The sequence below is a fragment of the Ctenopharyngodon idella genome, chromosome 13 (assembly GCF_019924925.1).
Source record: "Ctenopharyngodon idella isolate HZGC_01 chromosome 13, HZGC01, whole genome shotgun sequence".
NCBI classification, from domain to species: domain Eukaryota; kingdom Metazoa; phylum Chordata; class Actinopteri; order Cypriniformes; family Xenocyprididae; genus Ctenopharyngodon; species Ctenopharyngodon idella.
This window is the reverse complement of record NC_067232.1, coordinates 6,405,752-6,429,387: the sequence shown is the minus strand read 5'-3', so window position 1 is coordinate 6,429,387 and position 23,636 is coordinate 6,405,752. Positions and strand designations below refer to the sequence as shown.

Here is a 23,636-nt window from a genome sequence, read left to right as displayed (position 1 = left end):
TAAAATAAAAATATTACAATTAAAAAGTTATAAATCGCTATTATTATTTTTTTAAAGATTTAATTATGAAAGGATAGTATAGAGTGGACAGGACTGGAAAAGGTCCGCAAGCCGGGCCTCGAACTCGTGTCGCCCAAAGTGCAACAGCGCTATATGTCGGCGCGCTGCCCACGAGGCTATCGGCACCGACTTAAATTGCTATTATTTTGTATAATATTATAAAAATCATATAAAATATTGAAAAAAATAATAAATGAAAAGTGATATGTTACTACTTCCTTCCAGGGCACAAAGAATCATAAGCAAAAATATTTACATAACCAAAAACTTATGGTTCATAAGCCATCATCAGATAAGCTGTGCTGGCAAAGAAAGCGTAAAAATATTCACACGCTAACACTAGATTATTATTTTTTTTTTTCTTTCTTTTCTTTTCTTGCAGGTTGTGGTTAATGTAGGTTTCAGAAGGACTATGTCTCTTTTTAAAGAATTTACTTCTTTTAACCAAGGTTTTCCAAACTGGTGTTCGTGAACCCCTGGTGGTTTTTGAGGGAACTGCTGGTGTTTTGTGAGTTCATGAAAATAAAACTACATCATGTGACCATTAGCCAACATCAGAGGATGTTAAAATAATTAAATATGAACTTAAATCTCACCATGTACTACAAGTAAATATCAAATCAAAGGGGTTCAGCTGGCAAAAAAGTTTGGGAATCCTTGCCTTAAAGGGTTAGTTCACCCAAAAATGAAAATTCTGTCATCATTTACTCACCCTCAAGTTGTTCCAAACCTGTATACATTTCTTTGTTCTGCTGAACACAAAGGAAGATATTTGTAAGAATGTTTTTTAACCAAGCAGATCTCGCCCCCCATTGACTACCATAGTATTTTTTTTCCTAAAATGGTATTCAATGGGGGGGCGTGATCTGCTTGGTTACAAACATTTGTCCAAATATCTTCCTTTGTGTTCAGCAAAACAAAGAAAATCATACAGGTTTGGAACAACTTGAGGGTGAATAATTAATGACAATTTTTTTATTTTTGGGTGAACTATCCCTTTAAACCATGCGCTATCATCAATGTGCCGCAACTTGGAGAAGCAAGATATAACTGAATAAATTACATATACTCTCTCTTATTCCTTTACACCAGTGAATTTCCAATTTAACATGAACAAAAGTGAAAAAAGTGAATAGTAAAACTACACCTAATAATAAAATGGCTTCTCAAGAAAAATATTCTATGATTGTGAGGACTGCCATTACTCTTAGTGTCTCCTAATCTGACTTTAATATTGTGAGATTTTTTGTTATAATAAGTATTTTATACTAAATATACATTTTATTGTGTGATTGTACCAGCTTATCTTATCAGCTTAAACCAAGTTGGTTCTCTGGTCTCCTGGTCTGGTCAAACTAGTCCATTGGCTGGTTTGAGCTCTTCTTTTCTGTTCTTTTCTTTTCTTTTCTTTTCTTTTCTCAGTAGTGAATAAAGTCAGTTAAAATGTGCTAATCGTCTGTCTGCATTACTTATAGCATTTTATCTGAACTTTTTCCATCTTAAAATATTTCTGTTTTTATGAGAGATCTTTGGTTTCATAACTCCTGTAAGATAATTACCAACAAAAGCACTTGTACAGAGCTGTTGAAATGCTTGACAAATTGAACTTTGGAATGTTTGGTAAGGACGACTTGCATGCGTCAGTGTGTATGTTGATCTGTAAATGCCTCATTAGTCAGTCTTTACATTGTTCATAGTCTACCCATCTGGCGGTACCAGATTTTCTGGTTTAAACTGATACGACTCAGCCTCAGGCCCGGAGGGGAGCAGGTTTCTCTCTTCCTCTCCAGAGCACTTTTACTCTCAAACATGCTGCTAAACATGGAGTAATACAGTCAATCAGTCAGTTGTCTGCCTGCCTTTCCGCTAACATGAAAGCCCAGTCGGAGCACCGCTGGACCCTGTACCAGCCAAATTACTCCGGCGGGAATTACCAGCTCATAAATTCTAATGTGTCAGAGGGGTGGCGGGATTTCAGAAGCAGAATGTTTTCACCATTTTTTACTGGTTCCTGTGTAAGAGCTTGTCATTTTGCAGGCCAGACAAACAGTATCACAACCTGACAAAATGTAATGGTGTTTACACCTAAACACGGCCCAAAATCACAGCAATCTGGGCGGAGGGAGGCGATGGAAGCTGGGAGGCTGAGTGGCTTCCCACCATGCCTTAACAGGTCTCTTCAAAAGCAACATCTGTGATGTGTCAACTCCCAGAGACTCAAATCAACATCCTAAACCATGATAATCCACTTTGTAAATGTGGGGCAAGTTGCAGCCTGCCTTTTTCTATTTCCTATTTTGCTCTCTCTCACACACACACTTTCTCTCTGTTTCCTTCACCGTCATAAATGTTTATTCTTCCGGCACCTTGCTGACACTTTTTGTGGTATTTAAATGCGCATCTTCCTCCTCTATGCTGTTTCTGATAATTGAACACATGGTGAAGAATTGAAGTGGATGGATTTAGATGCACATTAGGGAAAGCTGCTCTGTGCTAAATGTGGTTAATGAAATTTCAGCAGAAAGATGTTCAATGAAGAGAATACTAAGAATATTAGTCATTTTCCTTCCAAAGGAATTTCCAGCTCATTCAAATACATTTTAGGCTTTCATTCAAGGTTTTGGAAAATTACACCAAATGCAATGTGTTGTGAAAATTATTATATTTTTTAAAAATATATAAACTACCATTTTATAGTTTAGTGTCTGTAAGGTTTTGTAATGTTTTTGAAAGATGTCTCTTATGATTACCAAGGCAAAAAGTAAAAATGGTTATATTGTGAAATATTATAACCATTTGAAATAACTGTTTTCTATTTTAATTTATTTAAAAATGTAATTTATTCCTGTGATGGCAAAGATGAATTTTCAGCAGCCAGTGTCACATGATCCTTCAATAATCATTCTAATATGCTGATTTTGGTGCTCAAGAAACATTTATCATTATTATCAATGGTGAAAAGAGTTGTGCTGCTTAAATATTTTTGTGGGAACTGTGATGCATATTTTTCAGGATTCTTCGATGTATAGAAAGTTCTGAAGTACAGCATTTATTTAAAATATTTTGTGACATTATAAATGTCTTTACTGTCTCTTTTAATCAGTTTAGTGCGTCCTTGCTGAATAAATGTATTAAAAAAAAAAATCTTACTGGCCCCAACATTTTGGTAGTGTAAATATATATTTATTAAGTGGATGTGATTGTGAAAAAATAAATAAAATACAAAACTTTCTTTCTATAACTTGTTTTGCTTTGTGTTATGTAATGTGATATATTAATAGTAGATGTATTGTCATTGCAAGGCCTTTTATTTCACTTTTTTATTATTTAATATTGTTTTTCTAATGTTTCCAGATCCTCTGAAAATGAAATGAAAATGTGATCATTTATATAAACCCAAACCTTTGTTTTGGAAAATCCAACTCCTCTCATTGGCTAGATTAAGTCACCTGATCAACACCCTCCTTCATATGCTTTTAACAACTGCTCAATTAAATAGTGTACATTTCTCCATGTTATTTTCTTGATTAATAACAGGGAACACTGAGACCAAATGGATGGACACTAAAACATGAGAGGTGCTGTATTTTTTCCCATATTTCAGTACACAAAAGCATGTACATACTGAGTTATCTGATGAGATGAAAACATTCACAAAATGGATGATTGAGGTGTCATTCCAGCAGCTAGTGTCTCTGTGTTTTGATTTTGTAAATACTGTGATGCTTGATGAATTTTGAAGTAGTGTTGAATTTTAGTGTGATGCATTTGTTTGTTTATTTATTTTATTTGTTTGGTATGCTGTAAACTAGGCAGTCTGAAAATGTATGGCCAGCTAGTTTTCTTGTCTCAATGCTAACAGAGGGCACATTCAGATGTCTGATCATGCCAAATGAGCACAGAGAGAAAGAAGGACAGGATGACCGTGACTAGACTAGTCTGTATTTGTTATATTAAAGGATATGATACCAAGCTACTTTTTAACCTATAAACCTCAGTGTCTAGCATAATCTGTAACACTGTAGCTTTGGCCGTCAACACAGACAGTTAACATCAAGAAAATAGTGTTCATGCCTCACTGTTTTGCATTATGATTGTATTTTCACTGTTAAGAAAATGCAGTGAGGGATTAAGCATAAAGAAAAATGGTGGCACTTTTATTCCAGGTTGTTTAGTACGGAATTTCAATAGAGGTTGTACAATAATGCAGTGTTGTCAAGATTTTCTCAAGGACTTATTTCCCTCTCTGTGCACTAATTATGGGTCAATGACGTGAGGCATGTTTTTTTTTCTTACTATATATATATATTTTTTTTTAAATACATGCTTTTGTCAAGGTCAGTAATAAAAATAAAAAAAAAACCTTTTTAAAAATAAAATCTTTGTATGAAATGGAGCAAATCTAAGATCCTAATGATATTCATGATTCAAAAAACTTTGAATACATTCACATGAAATTTTTTTTTGAGTTAAGTCACTTTTCTAAAATGGCCAAAGTTATTTTCAACATGAATACTACACAGAATTTTGCACTTGCATTTTGAACTAGATTAGCCTAAACAGCTTATCTTAATCATTATATAATTATCCCAATTTTGTTAAAAAATTCATTTTAATTTTCCAATAGTTTTTTCATTCATTCTTGTAATTAATTTTTAAGAGTGATGATGGTCCCATGCACTTCATCACAAAGCAAAGCAGTATAATCTCTCTCGTTGGGACGGAACATATTACTTTGGAAAGCTGCAAACGTAATGATATAAGATCGGTTTTGATAGATCATGATGGTGGGACCCAATCCCTCTTTACACCTGCCACCTCCGTTTTACAGGTGCCTAAAATCAAACCGGCTTCCCCCAGTGTGAATGTCACTTCACTTTTATTGCATCTCACTACGTCTGAAATCTTCGTAAAGCTTTAACAGTCAGTCTCATGTGAATACTCTAATTTCTCTGCCTGCATTAGAGGTGTCAAGGTACTTAGTGTAATTTCACTCTAATCCTCTCTGCTAGCCGCTAACAACAGGTGATATGATTTCCCAGCCGTATTTTTTCCCATTATTCCCATTTTTTTGAACCTCAATAGAATAATTCTTTGGGACGTTTTATGTTTGGATATTCTTTAGCCTATAGCTAAGCATGGACTAAATATATTGGCAGAATAAAATTGGCAGTGTCTCCGGCGTGAAAAAGGTCACTGTGCAAGAGGAGACATCAGTCTCTCGGTGGTCCCTCATTAAGAAACAGGACAATTAGCCAATTGCCCAATTAATTACAATCCTCTAATCTACAGAAAATGACTGGCTGGAAAGATGCACTGCTGCTTTCCGCCGCTTACAAAGAAAAGCTCCATGGGCGCTCCACAGAAGAGACTTAAAAGCTCTTTAATCAAATTAATCTGAGATAAACAATCATTTACCCCACTATAAAACTGCTACCAGTGAGGATTACAGTGGTGTTTAAGAAATGAATTAGCTCGAGTCATTCACGTTCGCCTCTTTCTCTGCTATCGAGAGACTTTCTCATTTTCTTCCTCCCTCCTTTCCCTCTGAAAGCCAGACCGTTTACATTACAGTCAAATACTCTGCTGATTTGACACCACTTGACAGCAAACCGTGGACTGAAACCCATCTCCTAGTAATCCCAGAAGTCACGAGGTCACCCCGGCTATAATGATAAACAGCGATGCCAAATCGTGCCGAGCGCATTTTTGGTGCAGAAATGAAGCATTGCTGAATATGAGTCAGCACAGATGTTTTACCTTCTTCCTTTGACGCTGTAATTATCCTGGAGAGCCAATACGGCCTCACAATGCTTCATTTATTTTTCGGCCTTTGTGGCAAACTTTCTAAATGATTGTGGTGTTGACATGAAGAATGATCGTTCAGTTCCCAGTCATGGCTAACAACCCCAGGCTCTCACAATCCCCTCTTAGCGGCGTGCTTGCAAACATGCCAAGGTTTATTTTATAAACACGGGAACATGGCAGATAATCGCGCAGTACTTCTCAAAACAGGCCCACAGCGTCATTCAGGCCGGTTTTCGCCCATATGTCCTCATTAGGGTCTCTCGCGCTCCGTTTCCATAGTGCAAACAAGGTGGAAATTCTCCAATGTTTTGCAAGTGTCACATAGCTGGGTGATGAGCCATCAAGCACAGGCTGGCTGGAATATCACTGACCCTCAGTCACCCCTCTTTTTTTTCCCATCCGTGTTTTTCTCTGAAACGTTCTTGATTTGCAAGTAAAATGAGCACAAGAGTCGGCCTTGTAAACTACTCGCAGGTGGTTCGATTTGAAGGGGTGTTTTGATACAATTAGGCAACAGATAGAGGGAGGGGGGTTCAAAAGGGGTCTCTGACTGTGAGAGTTGGGAAAATATGAGTAATTAATTGTGAGGCATCGGTTTTGACGGGGCAAGAATTAAGCTGTCAGACTGTAAGAATGGAGATTCTTATATCCTCATCCAAATAAGTAATTGCTGGCTGTCACATGATGAATTATAAGAGCAAAAGGATACACCTGTATAGTAGAAGGAAAAGAAGCGTGACAAAGAAACATGCATCATGTTCTTGCTAGCAAACTGTAGAGATCAAAACAATACAGTATTTTGTTGCATATATGGAAATGAAATGCATCTTTTTTGTTTTATCCTTGCTTCAGAGTTTCAATGATGAAAAAACATCCTAAAAATATGAAATATCGCAAATAAAAATAAGACTATGACAATCTAAACAAGAAGTGAAATATACTTAAACCTTTTTAAGTGTGTGTAAAATATATTTTTTATACATTTTTGTACATCAAAAAACACTACTGTCCCTCATTTGTGGTGTAATTTTATGTGCCCCAATAATGTGTGTACAGATGTTAGTGTCAAAAGAGTAAATATCACTAATAAGCAGAATATTTTTATTGGGCATAGTTTTTAATGTGCCAGTTAAGCTGTAATTTTGTTAAATTGTGCAAAAAGTGTGAAAATATTATTTTATTAGGAACATTTGGGATACATAAAATGAAATTAGTCTGTGCTGCATAAACACAACATAATCTGGTGGGAATTGTATGTATGTCTACATTAAAGGGATAGTTCACCCAAAAATGAAAATTTTGTCAAATTTTTTTGTTCCAAACCTGTATGAGTTTCTTTCTTCTGTTGAACACGAAAGAAAATACGTATTTTAAAGAATGTCGGTAACCAGACAGTTGACAGTAGCCATTGACTTCCATAGTATTTTTTTTTTTCCTACTATGGAAGTCAATGGCTACCATCAAATGTTTGATTACTGACATTCTTTAAACATTCTTCTTTTGTGCTCAACACAAACTTATACACGTTTGGAACAACTTTAGTGTGAGTAAGTGATGACAAAAATTTTCATTTTTGGGTGAACTATCCCTTTAAATAAACTAGTGAGAGTGTGAAAAGTGTGTTTTAAGAACATTTATTTTATTTAAAAAAGTCCACAGAGCCAAAAGTCACCATAGTTGAAGAAACGCCCATAAATGTATAAAATGTCCTGCAGTCTTTGACGGTGGTATTTTCCTGCTCTTTGACAGAGAATGTCCATTAGGACTGAAACTCTACATCAGTTTCCAATGCTTATCAGCACACACACAGATGTGATATACTGTATATCCTGAAAGAGCAGGAAGGGGCTGAATTGAATAAGAAGAGAGACCGGGATGAGCATAGATACTGAAGGAGAAAGCAGATAGGAAGACGGATGGACAGATGGGTAGATGTGGATGAGTTTAAGGCCAGAGTATGGAGTACCCTCTGACTCACTGGACCAGAACCAAGTGGGGCTGACTGAGCCATCCACAAGAGCGCTATTGTTCTCTTCATTAATCAAACTCCACTAGGGCAGGTAACATTCCCCTTATACACACATACACACGCACACATACTTAAACACAGACTGCCAGGAGGCATGAATGGGCTGCTTTTTTAGCTGGCAGCGATCGGCGTTTGAGCTGAGGAGAGGATGTGTTTCTGTTTCATTAGTGAGATGAGCTCAGCGCAGGCTCGCCACCGTGTTCAACAGCAGGTATTAACCTCCAGAGTTTGACCTCTGCTCAGATTCAGCTTCCATTTCGGAATCTTTCCCTCTCTCTTTCTCTCTGCCCTCAAATTTTTTTCCTTAGCACATGTTTTTTCTCTATTAACTGTCAACTCTTTCTGATTTCATTTTGGGATGAAGGTAATTGGTCATTTCCAGTCATTTCACTGTGCTGCTTTAACATGGTAGTCAACAACATCTTTTTTAGACACATTTAGTACTGATTATTTGTTTGATTGATAATTCTCTTTCATATGGAGCTCCTAAAGGGACATGGTGGTGGAAAAAAATATGAAATGGCAGGAAAAATAACAAGTGAATGCGTTCTCTTGCAGATGTTTTGCGTTTCCCCGAGAAACTTTGTGTTCGCTCGCAAAACTTTTTGAGCTCTTTGCAAGCGAATGCAAAGTTTCTCGGTGGAACGCAAAAGTTTTTGCGAGCGAACGCAAAAGCATTGACAAATAATTTTTCCTCCATCTCATATTTTTCTTCAATGAGGTCTACAATCATTCCGTTCGAAAAAGAAATACAAAACCTGTCCTAATTGAAAGAAAACAAGGGGTACAAAATGATTACTTTTTTGGGGAAGTTGGGGTAAAACTGACTGGAACACAATGTAAGGGTTAAGCATATTTACAGATAAATGCAAGCATATTTGCTTGCATGATTTTCAATATGCTTTCAAACTTTGACTCCTCTGTATTGGTCACAGTCTTTGAATTTTTGACTTTTTTCCCCACATAGGTGCAAATAAGGACAGTCAAGCACAGAGATATGTCATAACCGCCCTCAAGTGTTTCTCTCTCATTCCTTTCAACCATAACAATGTTCTGTTAACTACATTTGTTAACTAAGAGATAGCAAAAACCATGAAATCAACAGCAAGAGTGTCTGTGCATAAATTCCCCAAAAGTAACACACACCTCTTCAGGCACAGTAAAGCTGTGAGCCTCGAATTCTCATTCATGATAAAGATCTAAATGGCACACTCATTAACCGATCAAAACAAACAAGAGGGGGCAATCTGCATGCTCAGACACTTGAAAACAGCGCTCTTTATGCACAGAACTTCTTTTTTCTCACTAAAGATAATACATTTAGGTGCTTTGTCTATGGCAGACCTGGAAAATGAGGTACATGCAGCTGAGATACTTGCAATATTAAGTTACAGGTGCTATATTTTTTTACTGATCACAAATATTCCTCATAATACCTGATCTTTTGTGTGTGCATTCATTTCCACTGTGGTGTTTTACAGTTTATTAAACTAGTGTTCTGTGTCCCCACCTGAAGTACTAACTAGCCCTGTCATCTTTTTTTTCCTTAGAATGCTTGTATGTGTTGATAAGTGTGACAATGTCACATGATGCCGGTCTGCACATGGTCACGTGTAAACTTTTTTGCGGGTTTCTCCCATTAATTATATAACTTTATATAATTAAAGTAAAATTTCACACACACAAAAAAAAAAAATTCTAATTTGCTCATGTCATCTCAACCTGTATGCATTTCTTTAATCTGTAGAAAATAAATAAATATATATATATATTGAGAAATTAATTGTGTGTGTGTGTGTGTGTGTGTGTGTGTGTGTATGCTTCAAGTATACCATATGTTATGGGAACAAAATGTTCCCACAGAGATGGCAATATCTGAAATCCTTGTCCTTGTGGAAACATTTTTTTGGTCCCCATGAGGTAACAGCATATAAACCATACTTGTATGTTTTTTGAAAATGTAAAAATGCAGAAGGTTTTCTGTGATTAGTAGTTTAGGGCTAGGTTTAAGGTTAGGGGAATACAATTTTTACAGTATAAAAATCTATGTTAATGAAATGTCCCCATAAAACATGAAAACCCATCATGTGTGTGCGGTCCTGGTAAAACCTATAAACTCAGCCTCCTAGCACCCTTGCTTTTAGTAAAAACACTTTGGCACAATTTAGAGCTTGATAAAAATATAATATTCTGAGTTTTCATGCCCTTTTTTTTTTTTTTTTAATAAAAATGGGTGTCTTTCACCATTATTTGACTTAAACTTTTAACTTGCATAATAGGTGCTGTATTTGCAAAGCCATAGTAGATTTTCAAGCAAAAGGCCCCTAGTAGTTTTTCACTAAAACATTTTTTAATTATTTATTTTATTTATTTATTTTTTTGAGTTGCTGGACTTGTCAGTTGCTAATTTGCTCTGTGTCAAATGCCGTTTGCTAAACAAGTTCTCACAACCTGTTCACATTGTCTTCTAACATGATTTTTTATTTTTCCACAGACATGTGGATAATAGTTAAGGAAAATTAAGTTTATATATAATTTAATTATATGTTTTTAATTTTTTTTTTTTTTTTACTTCAGAGCAGCACAACTAAAAGTCATGAAAAAGATAAACATGAACGGAAAACGCAAAAAGTTTGACCATACTAAGGGGCAGTGTTGGAGTGACGCATTACAAGTAACTGGAGTTATGTAATCAGATTACTTTTTTTCAAGTAACTAAAGTAATGCATTCCTTTTATATTTACAAAACATCTGAGATACTTTTTTAAATAAGTAACGCAAGTTACTTTGTTTTCCCATTTATTGACTGACACTTCTGTCCCCATGTTGAGAGAATTTGTAAGTGCAGAGGTGTTGTGTGCGCTGAAACATGATGGCTATTGCAGTTCTAGACTAAATGTGAGCATGCATCTCATCTCACTTGCACAAAAACAGATTCAATATTCTTCAAAATAAATCAAAACAGTGAAGTGCAAACTCAGAATATTATACGCAAACCTGCAATAATTAAATATGTTAAACAATACAAATAGGCTATACTTATACTTTATGAATTTAATCTCACTATGTCTTTGCTGCTCACCTTCAATGACCAAATTCAGCCACACTAAAAAGCAAAAATTACTTTAGATAAACATCACATTTGTGATCCATTTTTGTTTTTATTGCTAAAGGAAGAGTGTTGAACTTTCTTCTCCTGTGTCCTATTCTCCAGCTGTAAGGTTTGTTTGAGCTCAGGCGTTCCTTCAGCTTGATGCTAATTCATTTTACTTTTGGTGTGAAAGGGCCTTTACATTTGCTAAAAACAGAACTTTTTTAGTTATTAAAAAAAACAAACAAACAAGCAAGTCCAGCCCAGGTTAGAAAAAGTAAAGCAAAATTAACATAACATTACTTTCCATAAAAAGTAACTAAGTAATGCAATTAGGCTACGTTCACACTGCAAGCCTTAATGCTCAATTCAGATTTATTGCTCACATCTGATTTATTTATTTATTTTTGTATAGCTCTGTTCACATTGTTGTTTTAAATGTGGCCAATATCAGATTCCAGTGTGAAGAGATCATGGTCCTGAACTGACCCGCATGTGCAAAAGAATGATAAAAAGATGTCACGTAATACGCTGTCATACAGAAGTAAACACAGAGGACATTAACGTAGGTGATTACACATTTATTTATTGTGTGATCTGCAGGTGAACCTGCAGGTGTCTTGATAACTTCAGGTATGTAAAATCTTTGAAGTAACTCCCATGAGTGCAGAATTGTGTGACGAATGTCGATCTAGAGTGAATTAAAAGTCGCATGAATTCCGATATGACTGTTCAGACTGAGGTCACATTACAAAACATCAGACCTGTATCGGACATATGGAAGTGGCCCAAATCAGAATCGAAAAGATCAGATTCCATGAGGTTTGTCCTGTTCACGCTGTCATGACAAAAACAGATCTGAGTCACATATGAGCACAAAAAAAAAAAAAAAAAGGATTTGGGCCACATTTACCTGCAGTCTGACCGTAGCCTTAGTTACTTTTTGGGGAAACTAAATATTATAACGGATTACTTTTAAAAAAAACTTTCCCCAGCACTGCTAAGGGCATTATTTAAGGTATGCAGTCATTGTTTAAACATTGTTCTAATTAACTATACTTCTGTTATTTCACCGCAGCTGTGATTTGTTGCACCGGCAATGAGTATGCACAGTATTTCACGGTAATGTTAGTCTGGACTGCTAAATTTTTTTTAGACTAGTTATTTAATTGGCTTATACTACTTTGACTGTGCTTATGAAAAAAAAAAAAAAAAAACGTCTCTGGTGTATATATATCTCTAAAATCCACAAAACAGATGCTCACTTATTTAATTACATGTTAATTCACTTAACCAGAGTGCTCCTTGACTCATGAATTCAAGGGTTCATGGATATCAAAAAAGCTCTGCTTCTCTAAAGCACCATGGATTCTGGGGAAAGGCCTTTTCGGAGTCTGACGCATTAATTAAAAAGCTCGTGGAAAGTGAATGTCTTATTTTCCTGTAATGAGTGTGGCTTTCATCATCCTGTTTTCCCCAACATGATGCTCCAGGCTTAAGTTTGCTTTTTTCAGCCTTACGTGCAGTGCTGACGCTGAGGCGGGCAACAAAGGCCTGTGAGTCACAGCGTGTCAACTCTCTATAGCATACTGTTTTTCCTCACCTCCTTTGAAAACAAATTATTAATTGGATTTAGATATTTGCAAAATGATCTATTTAATGGGATTACTAGAGCAATAATGATCTTATTTGAGAAGGAAGCCATCCAGGCTTTTGGGGGCGGATTTATAGTGTCTTACCAGTTCTTCGGTAGTTAATGTTATGTTTGGGGCAAAGATAAAACTCCGTTTGTTGTTTTTGTGTGCTTGTGTGAGTGAGAGAGCGAAAGTTTGGATGAGAGATGGGCTACGGAGTGAAAACGAAGCCGGGGCTGGTGAGATGTCGGACGAATCCGAAGGGACCTCTCGCTCACTTGCATCCAGGGGGCCCCTCAGACACTCAGCCACTGAACTCCTGACAAGTTCAAGGTTGGAGAGAGGGAGCGAGAGAGGGACAAGTGAAATAAGGGAGAGGGATAGAGTCTCTCGTGGCTACATAATGGCCTTTTTCTGGCGTCTTTATCCAGCTTGATATCTGGCTGAAGCTTTAACAGGCCCCATGTCAACTTAAGTGCTGCTATAGGTAATGTCCTTTTCACTATCACTTTCTCTCTCCATCTCTGCAATTTGTTCCCCCTCCCCGTTTACACTCATTTTATCCGGTAATGAATTTTGCAGGGGGAAAAAATTTGAAAAACAATGCAGAAAAAGTCACACAGAGTTGTGTTTGTTTAAAGAAACCTCTCTTAAATGCTCAATCTGATGACACATTTAGGCAATTGGAAACTTTCCTCATTGACGTTCCGACCTAGAATTTGTACGATTTGTCATACATATATGAGTCTACTAATGCCTGAACACACTGCGCACTAATTCCTTCACAGTCCACACCACGTTTACATTAACATTTGAATATGTTTCTTTAATATACATGTATTTTAAAATGCGCTGTAATCTTTCACTTGGTTTATAAGGATGTAGTCAAATGTGATTATGCTAATGACTCATAATTTGCATAAAACGGGAGGATATATTAAACTAGATTAAAAATATTGAATATTTATGGCATTATTTATTGCTGTTAGTCAACAGACATTTGTATGAATCCTCAAGAAAAATTCATTGCATTTTAAAATAGTGCAATAAACAGGAGCAAGTATGAGATCTATTGTCTTAAAACACATTTTTTGTCGTATGTTTCCATTCTGGGAGGTCCAACATTCAATTTAGGATATCTGTGCATCCAAAATATATTAATCCCTAAATTCTTACATAAAGACATTCAATTATTTTTAGTCTTTAATGCTGTTTATTGTACTAAAGTGAATATTTTGGTTACGCTTTTTTTGATAGTCCACTTCAAATAAGTTTAAGTAAATGTGTAAACTATGTGTCAACTAACTCATATTAATTTGCTATTACATGTCAACTAAGTCTCATTAGAGTAGAAATAGACTGTTAGGTTAGAGTTAGTTGGCATGTACTTGCAAAGTTACTTATAGTCAGTAGAATGTCTGTTGGGGACCATTAAAATAAAGTGTTGGTATATTAAGCAGACAGACTACTAATACTCTAATGACTGGTAGTTGCCATGTTGTTGCAAAGTTACTTATAATTAGTAGAATGTTTAAAGTGGACTATCGAAATAAAGTGTTACCAATATTTTTAATGTGGCTTTGAAAGATTCGGTCACTGTTATATGCAATACGACTGTTGGAAACATTCAAAATATATTGCAACAAAACGCTACAAAATCTCGACTGGGTTTATGGTACTCGCGTGTACGTGTGTGCGCGCAGTGTGTAACAGGAGTGAGTTGTAGGTAATCCTCAGACTTGGTCTTGAGGCCCACATGTGAAGCCATCCATAAAGGGCAATCTCACAGACCGCCATTCAGAACATTAATCTGCAAACAAGTGTTTTTTTGTGTCCCTCTTCTCCAAATTTCATCGCCATCAATTTGGTACACAGATTGAATGTGATTCAGCTCATGCTATCGAGTTCCAGTCCTCTTTTTACTAACACAGATCCACTACCCCCATCCACACACACACATACACACCCGCTCTGCACAAATTTACACACAGCACCTCTCCCCACCTCACCCCTGACCTGCCCCGACTCCAGCCGTGGATTTAAATTGGGTCGGAGGATGAGTAAGACAACAGCATAGATTTATCATGCTCATGGCTGCACGTACATCAACGTGGATAAACATTATCATAATCATATACATGCATTCAGGGAGATTAAACCATATGTATGAAAATAAATATGTGTTTACATACTACAGAGACTCGATAAAAAGCATTTAAATGCATTCGCATGCACACACCTTCACTGATTTGAGGGTGCAAGTTCAAGTACATACAGACAGCAGCGTATATTGTGTTGTGTGATACATTTAAATGAGAATAGGGCATCAAATCCCACATATACACATGTCTGTACACAAACAGACATGGAAATAACTACAGCTTGTGTAGTTCATTCCCTCTGAAACAATCAAATAATGAATTAAATGAGTGAAGAGCAAAGCCTCCAGCAAATCACAATTATCAAACTGGCAATATGATTTTATATGTATCTCCCTGTGGTCACATTTAATGGCATTTTTTGAAAATTAATAGAATCTAATTTAATGTAAATAAGCCTTGGGTGGCAATGGCAGCCATGTTATTCTCATCACCTATTCCTTTGAGAGACTCCCTGGATTGACTCAGGCCAAGACCTGCATGTCACTCAAATCAAGTGGCTAATCGAGTTACACCCCTTAATTTTTCCCCATAACCATTCTCTTAATCTGCTCATCGTTGGATCATTCCTCCTCCCAGCACCTCCAACATGGTGCAATCCATTTAAATGGAGCCGTTCATTGTTCTAAACGAATAACACCTCACATTTATGACATTTAAGTGTCTGGAATTCACTTTCTCATTAATTGGCAATATTTAGCCTCAGAAAATATTTTATACTTGTATGATTTTTCCCCTCTAATAATGTAAAAACACACAGTGTGCCATCTATTTATAGTATGTTAAATAGTTCAAATAAATGTCAAGCAGTTTAAATCATTTAGTTCAAGTCATTTTGAACACTGGCTATTAATTAAAAATAATGTGAAGTAACTGTGATTAATGCATATGATTGTAGAACACAATAAATTCTCTAGACGCCATATTGAATTAGACGTAGGGGGAGGGTGGGGTAAGATGAGCCATTTTTTACTTATGTGGTCCTCACGATAAGGGAAAATGAGGCAGAAGTACAATGAAAGTATTTAAAGTAATTTCAGGATGTTTCCTATCATTTTAAGTGATCAGAATAGTTCTATGACAAAGGGCTCTAAAAATATGGCTTCTTATAAAAAAAGTGTTCCTGTGGCTCAATTTGCCCCAGATTAGGGGTAAGTTGAGCCGAGTCGGTAGGTGGGTGTAAACTGACCATCTAACTGAATCTGAATCAAACCCATGTGAAATTTTGAAGATAACCTCTTTTAAAAGATTACCTCTTTTGAAAAATAATGTAATAATCAAATATCCGTTTACAAATATTTATATTTCTTTTCTTAAAGATACCTTAAACAACAGTTGTAACCTTCCCAAAAACAGACTAAACAGAAATTTGCGTAAAATTAAATAAAAACTGAATTAGAATGAATGAATGTTACTGAAACTAATAAATATTTTAGTCAAAATGTTCTTGGTCTGGTAGTTTTTCTGCAATGTTGACCATGTTAGGCCATTAGAGACTACTGGTGGAAAGATATATATGATGAAACATCTTCTGGTTCATATCAGAGAAGGATTTGGTGGACTTATACACTGTTCCTATCAAATAAACTCAAAAAAGAAAAGAAAAAAATAACCCAGCTGCATAATATTACATTGAAATTATAGCACTTACACTGTAAATTCAGTGCCTTATGGTGGGGTAAACACTGGCTCAATTTACCCCACAGCATTTGGCTCACTTTGCCCCATAGCTGCCATTTTGGGAAAAACAAGCTAGCTTACCAATTCAGGATAATATTTAACTAAATGATTTGCATGGTTTTATGAATTGCTAAATCACCAATATGATTCATAAATATTTTTAGACATGGACAAATTTGCTTTGATGTAACAGCCATTACATCTGTTATGTTAAAATTTTATTTTGACAAGCCAAAAAACTGTTTTTAAAGTAAACTGGCGCCTTCCACTCCTCCCATGTGCTTCTCCTTTCCACAGTCTGGCAGAAATAATGGATAGTTCCAAAATATATGGTCACATGACAATAAAAGGGTATGGTTGCCAAGATACAGGGGGTGGATCAACTTACCCACTGGCTCATCTTACCCCACTCTCCCCTACAGTCTTTACAATGGCAAGCACTTTATAAAGGTCATAGATCATGTCATTTTTACAACGCACAACTTTTAAATCTGTTTCATGGGGTTTTTGTCTCCTGGTAGTTTTTCGGAAAGACGTTCAAGCTGAACAATCGGATTGTTGTTAAACAATGGTAACATTGGTAACATGTCTCGTCATATCCATAAATAGAGAAAAGTTGCGCTGGCTACTTTGACGCATGGTATGTGAAGCCCAAAGTATAGTTCATTTTTACTTGTATGCTAGGGTCAGTGTACAGTGCACGTGACGCGAATTTCATCATCAGAAGAGTACCCCTGTATGCGCACTGCCAGATTTTTGTAACTGCTACTTGTACGCGCAGGTCGTACATGCGCATTTATTTATTTTTTATTTTTTTGCAGTAATTAGTTTATCCACAAGGTGGCAACCATGCCCTGGGGGGCGTCGGTTCACACGGTAGTCAAAAAAAAAAAAACTGCATAAACAGAACAGACCAGAGCGCCTGTATTGCAAGCTACAGCGACAATGGAGGCATACATAGACGATTGTGTGAAGAGGTTAGAAAGTACCCTCATTTGTACAACTTTAGCATGAAAGAATACAAAGATGTTTACATGGGTTGTAACTGGTGGCGAGAGAATGCTCAAAATTGCGCATGCGTCGAACGCCTGCGTACGCATACGAGTCAAATGAAGTGTACTTTCCGAGGCTGTGCGTTTGACTGTGCGCGTACGCGTAAAAAAACAAAATATACCCAGGGCTTGAGTGTCAGATGTTAGTTGTCATAACAAGCAAGAAAGGTTGACATGGAGCATGTTAAACCTGGAACCTCCGGGGAATCTCCCGTTTAAAAAATGCGGAACAGAGGCAAAGACACAGCTGGCTTGGCTTTTCGGTGATGGCGGGAAACTGAAGGATTTGAAATTTTGTAAAAATGATGCGGAGATGGCGTTTTATTACTCAACAGGTGAGTAAGTTATTTTATTGAATAGATAAATTGCCATAGCTCTCTAACAGAGTTCACTCTAAGGTGTTATCTATTTGAAGGGTCATATTCACTTGCACAGTCTTGCAGAGGCAAAATACATGCAGTTTTGTTTTTTAACCGCTAGAGAGCCAAAACTTACATAACGTACCTTTAAGTAATTGTTCTTAGATATGACTTTCTACTCTGTATACACAGTACATTTTGATGAAATTGGGAGTGTCTGCTGCAGTTTTTAAAACTGTTTTTCATGAAAAACTACCTCATATCAGCCACACATTCAACAACACTAGCTTCTGAGCCAGTGAATACAGATATCTGACAGCTACAGTGGCTGCAGAGGGACTAATCTCATAACAAGGTGAGCCTAAAATGTAAAAACAGTAATGCACTGCAGGGTCCATTTTGTCTGGTGCATTTGGTCACTTTCTGCCACTACTCTTGGTTAATTGCTCAAACGGCATTTTAATTTATTGAATAAAATCTTCACTGATTCACAGAGTCACAGCAGGCACTGTGGTTGTCTGACATTGTGATGTGGTAGTTTTGTCACTGACAGCTAAGCGCTGTGATTGTCTGCAGAACATTAGCCATGTTTCAGTATCTTTGCCCCCCCCAAGCATCACAGCAGGTTTGAATATTAGTCTCTTCAACCAGCTTGTATTTCATATTAATAGTCCATCTGACATGGAGAATCCAGAGAAAGCTCTCCACGGGCAGCCTCGGTTCTGTGCTGTACAATAACACTTTGATGCAATGATTAAGACTGTGCTGCATATGACAGGCTGGCCTTCCCTCTCTCGTCTCTCTCTCTCCCTCTCTCAGAGATTATTAATGTAGTTGTAGATACTGCCGGAGCGAAATAACTTAGACATTAGGATTAATGGGGGCTGGTGAGTGCAAAGGATATTGAAGTGTAGGGATGCACAGCTGGGATGAATAACAGACCCATTCCTGTTTGAGCAATATTTTGATGAAAATTTTCGTAAGGCCTTGAAATGCACCTTTAGATACACACCGTTACAGGGGCATCATGTACCTGGCAGTCCTGGCTCGCTTTGTGTAGCCATTTTTGGACAAATTATTCTACATTATTTTAACTCAAAATAAGCATGTAAAAACTTTTTTCCCATTTTTTTAACCTTTTTTTTTTCTTCATATATATATATATATATATGTTTTCTTCAAATTGCATGTAAAATCCACTTTTGATCCACGTCTGATTATTATTATACTTTTTTTTCTGATTAAACATGCCTTTCCAAAACAAATATTTGTGGTAATGTCCTGTTGGCAAGTTAAAAAACTTAGAAACTTAATTTTTTTGGAGCAAGATAGTAAATGCATAACACAGCGCCCCTGCTGGGGAGGAACTGAATTACACACATATTCTGTTTACTGCCTTGAGTAACAGGAAATAGTATGGTCTCATTTTAACTTTTTTGCACTGGCCAGTTATGCTCATGATAAAATCCTGTTTAATAATTGTTATTTCTTCAGACAGTGCTGGTTTATGGTCTGCTTAGAACCTGATGTTTAAAAGCCAAAGTATGCAGAGAATTCTTCTGTCCAGGTGCTACTGTTTTAGCCATGGAATCTGAATTTGGCAGTTTAAACAGAAAAGGTGTGTATTACCCCCCACCCTCCTGTGCAGCTCTCAAACATTAACCACACTTAAGTTTTATATCCTAAGCATAGAAAATTAAATGTTGCATTTTCTATGGCCTCTTACCCTTTTTATTGCAGGCGGCACATTAGAAACGCTACTTTAACAACAAATTTTCCGCTATTCAGTAGACAATCCAAAACCTTTTGGTATTTGAATTTTCTGTTCAGCAAGCAATCTTGCTCAGATGGGCGCACAAGCACTCAGCCATTTATAAGTCCCGCCAGGTACCAAGCAACCATATACTCCCATTCACAAACAGACCCCATACAAGCAAACTGTTTTCAAGTAATTTAGCTCCTAGGTTACAGCATGTTGACTAGAATGCAAAATTTAGCCCTTAAATGAATTGCACACCTTATGACCAAGTGAAAGCTGTACTGAAACAAACAACCGTAAACCTTTTGTTTAATACTTGACATCAAACACATCCTTTTGGTTAATTTGTGCGATTTATAATCAGCAGCAGATGCCTGCCTCAGGTTCTTCTTTATCAAGACTCACAATTTATTACTTCCTAAATGATTGTTCAACAGGTGGCTCCCCGTGCATCTGTGAACCTTGCCTTGGTGAACTTGAAGCATGCTTTAAATAGCTGCAAAGTTAGATTAAACATATTCCCTGCTGCATTTTCCCCCTTTTCCCCCTTCCATCGCTTCAATGCTGAATATGTTGATTTATGAAGTGTTTGGGACTGAGGTCAGCGGCCCATTGAAGATTTATGAAACGGCAACTGAGAACGATTACAGAAGCCCAATCTATCACGCCACGCTGTTCTAGCATTGTTGTGACTCCGCCGTTATAACCTCCATCAAATGCATCACTCTCTGTAAATTGTGGAAGTTTGTTTGAAGTCAAAAGGGGATTCAAAGATCAGTGTAGACGGCACACTTCAGTGGATTGAGCCCATCCCTCTTTCTCAGTATGAAAAAGCTCCATCTAAACTTCCACTGTGTAATGCAGAACATGTTCCTCTATATGTCAAAGCAAGTGGATGAATAAGCCTAATTGTTTTTGTAACCCAATGTATTACAGTCTCTTTAGGTCTCTTTATATTACTGAGTATAAAGTGGGACAGTATTTAAAGAACAATAGTGTGCGTGTGTTTGCATTTTGAAAGGAGTACAAGGGTCGATGACAAATAAGTGTGTCCACGTTAAGAAAGAGTAAACAATCTTTAAGAAAATTTTGAAATGTGGTTTAGCCATCAAGTCAGTTTTTTTTTAATAACACATAATGTAACTGTACACATCTTGGGTTTTCATTAAACTATTAAAACTTCAGACACTGAAGACTGCTGAAAATTCAGTTTTGCCATCATATGAATGAACTACATTTTAAAAAATGTTAAAATAGAAAACTTTATTTAGAAAACATTTATTTTAAAATGTAGTAATATTTCACAATCTATCTATATTTGTGTGTGTAGGTGTATATATATACTTCACACCTAAAGAATTATTTTAATACATAAATATCATTGCGTTTCGGGGTAGTCACACCAAATGGCGTTTTACACCCTGAACTAACTTTGCCCTGTCATATTAAAGGATTCGTTCACTTTAAAATGAAAATTACCCTATGATTTACTCACCCTCAAGCCATCCTATAGGTGTATATCCTATAGGTGACTTTCTTCTTTCAGAAAAATACAATCAGAGTTATATTAATAGTCACCCTGATATTCCTAAGCTTTATAATGGCAGTGCACGGAAACCATATTTGAAGCTCAAAAAAGTGCATCCATCCATCATAAACGTACTCCACGTGGCTCTGGGGCTTAATAAAGGCCTTCTGAAGCAAAGCGATGCATTTGTGTAAGAAAAATATCCATATTTAACACGTTATAAAGTAAAATAACTAGCTTCTTCCAGACCGCCTTCTGTGTTTAACTTACGAAGAAAGTGTAACGTCTCTCGCAGTTCAAACCGCTTACGTTACGTCCTACGCCTTCCCTGTTCAACTTACAAAACAAGTGTAACTGACGCGAGGTCTTTAAGATCAAATTATCTGATATTTAATGACCTTGAAACACTTTTTTTCTGCAGGTTTTTTTTTTTTAATTCTTTTACCACATGTTGGTTTATCACATAAAAAATAAAAAGCTGTGAGGCAGATTTGTTAAAGTATTATTATTTGTTATAAATATTATTACTTAACTTCATTTGTCATTTACTTGTCTGTTCTTACACTGTAATATCCAGGGTTAACACAAAAAGGATGTACCATAGCAATATTTTTTTCATGAGCTTGTATGAACACATAGAAAAAATACAGCATCTTCTGCATCCACTATGAAAAACAGTAGCTCTCAGTTGGCAGAATGTAAAGTTTACTCGAGAACATTTGGAAATGAAGCTACGGCGTTTAAGCTAAAGAGTTTTACATGATCCTTTTTTAAGCGAGCTATGGATGGCTATGAGTTTAGGCTCGTGGGCGTTTTTCAATGGCTCTTCTGGCCTTAGCAGTGGGCAGATGCAGTCTCTGTCCCAGATCACTGAATAAACTCACATTGTTGAGTGTGTGGGACGACTTGCTTGGCAGTCAACGCTGACAAGTGGATTAGTGGAGGCAAGGCCACCTCTGAATGGTACCCACACGACTTGCAGCCATGGCGACGAGCATTGACGAGCATCAGTGCCACATATCGTACATCTGACAATGCTCGGTGTTTGCAAAAAAGAAAGGAAAGAAGGAAGATGGGAAAAAAACAACAGATACGCTACAGCATATTTTGAGGCTTCTGTGCATATGGCAGTGGCATTAAATGGTGGAGTAAATTTGGCATGTCTAAAAACTAGGATAATGATGATAAATGTGACAGCATGAAAACTAATTACAATTGTTTCACTGCGTTTTCCAATAATGCCGCAAACGCTTCTATGAAAACTCATTTGAATCTTCCACAAGTCCAAAAGGCAGTCTTGCTCCAAAGCCATTTGGCACGTCCCCTCACCAGTTTACATTTCTAGCGGATTAGCAGAAGAGCTCAAAAATAATCATGCCAGATGTCTCCTTACATCCAGAAAAAGAGCCTCCCCGGTGGCCATTTTGTTTTTATTCTTTTTTTTTCCATATCACTTTTAAGTGAAAACATTTTGGGGCCTTTAGACATGTTAAATCTCATGTCAAGATGTTGTGTATGCGAATTCGAGTCCTCTCATGTCTGTCAAGTTTTACAACATTACCAGATTTACTCATTACTGTTGTTTGTAGTGGTACTTGTCAGAGGAGAAACTCAAAATGCCTCTTTTGTTGAAAATTGCGTAAAAATAAACTGGACAGCAGGCAGATGAATGAACAGCAAAGAAATTAGTTTAAAGTGCTGAGAACTTTAATAGCCTGTACATTTTCATTACAGAGGGGCGTTGTTGCTTCTGTCAGGTTGTTAAATTAACTAATACGCTTTTACTGGACTTTTCTTCTTTGATTTATAATTTAAGGCTGTACAATTAACTGCCTTAAACGTTTTAGTGGTCTAAAGTCAGTAGCTTACAGGATAATGTAAACGACTGGACACTAAGCTTCTTTTCTTTTTAAATTTATTTCTTTTTTTAATCCCTGTAACAAAGGTTAGCCCAATTTAGAGTTTAAGAACATCCTATTCAAGGAATATTCCAGGTACAATACAAGTTAATTTCAATTGATGGCATAATGAGGCATAATGTTGATTACCACAAGAAAAAAAAATCTATCTATCTATCTATCTATCTAGTGTAAAATTGAATATAACTACATAGTAAATGTTGGTAAGCAGTTTTTTCACACTAAACTCATGTCATCATGCTTATTGTTTATGTCTCATTGTTTATGCTTATTGTTGTTTATTGCCCTTATTCCCTATTCCCATCCATTGTAAAGCATCACTGTAATCCAGATTTTTTTCTTTTTTTCTTTTTTTGTTATCAACATTATGCCACAAGTGCTGCCAATTAAGCTTGTATTGAAACCCAATAATAATAAATAATATGTTATTTAACCTCCAGTTAATAGTAATATTTGTCAGAGACAACCTGACAACTTTTTCCATGAAGCACAGATTCCTCAGTTGACCCTCTACTCGCAACTATCGTCTTAGTGGGAAAATAAAGACACATGTCTCGT

The 23,636-nt window shown here is 36.5% G+C and overlaps 1 long non-coding RNA gene across 1 annotated transcript in view; it reads left to right on the top strand.

Moving 5' to 3' along the window:
• The first annotated feature begins 3,546 nt into the window (after window positions 1-3,546).
• LOC127525084 (uncharacterized) overlaps window positions 3,547-23,636 on the top strand; it is a 44,592-nt gene continuing 24,502 nt past the window's right edge. The window contains exon 1 of the long non-coding RNA XR_007933248.1: window positions 3,547-3,638. This is a non-coding gene — a long non-coding RNA (uncharacterized LOC127525084). The remainder of the gene's footprint in view (window positions 3,639-23,636) is intronic.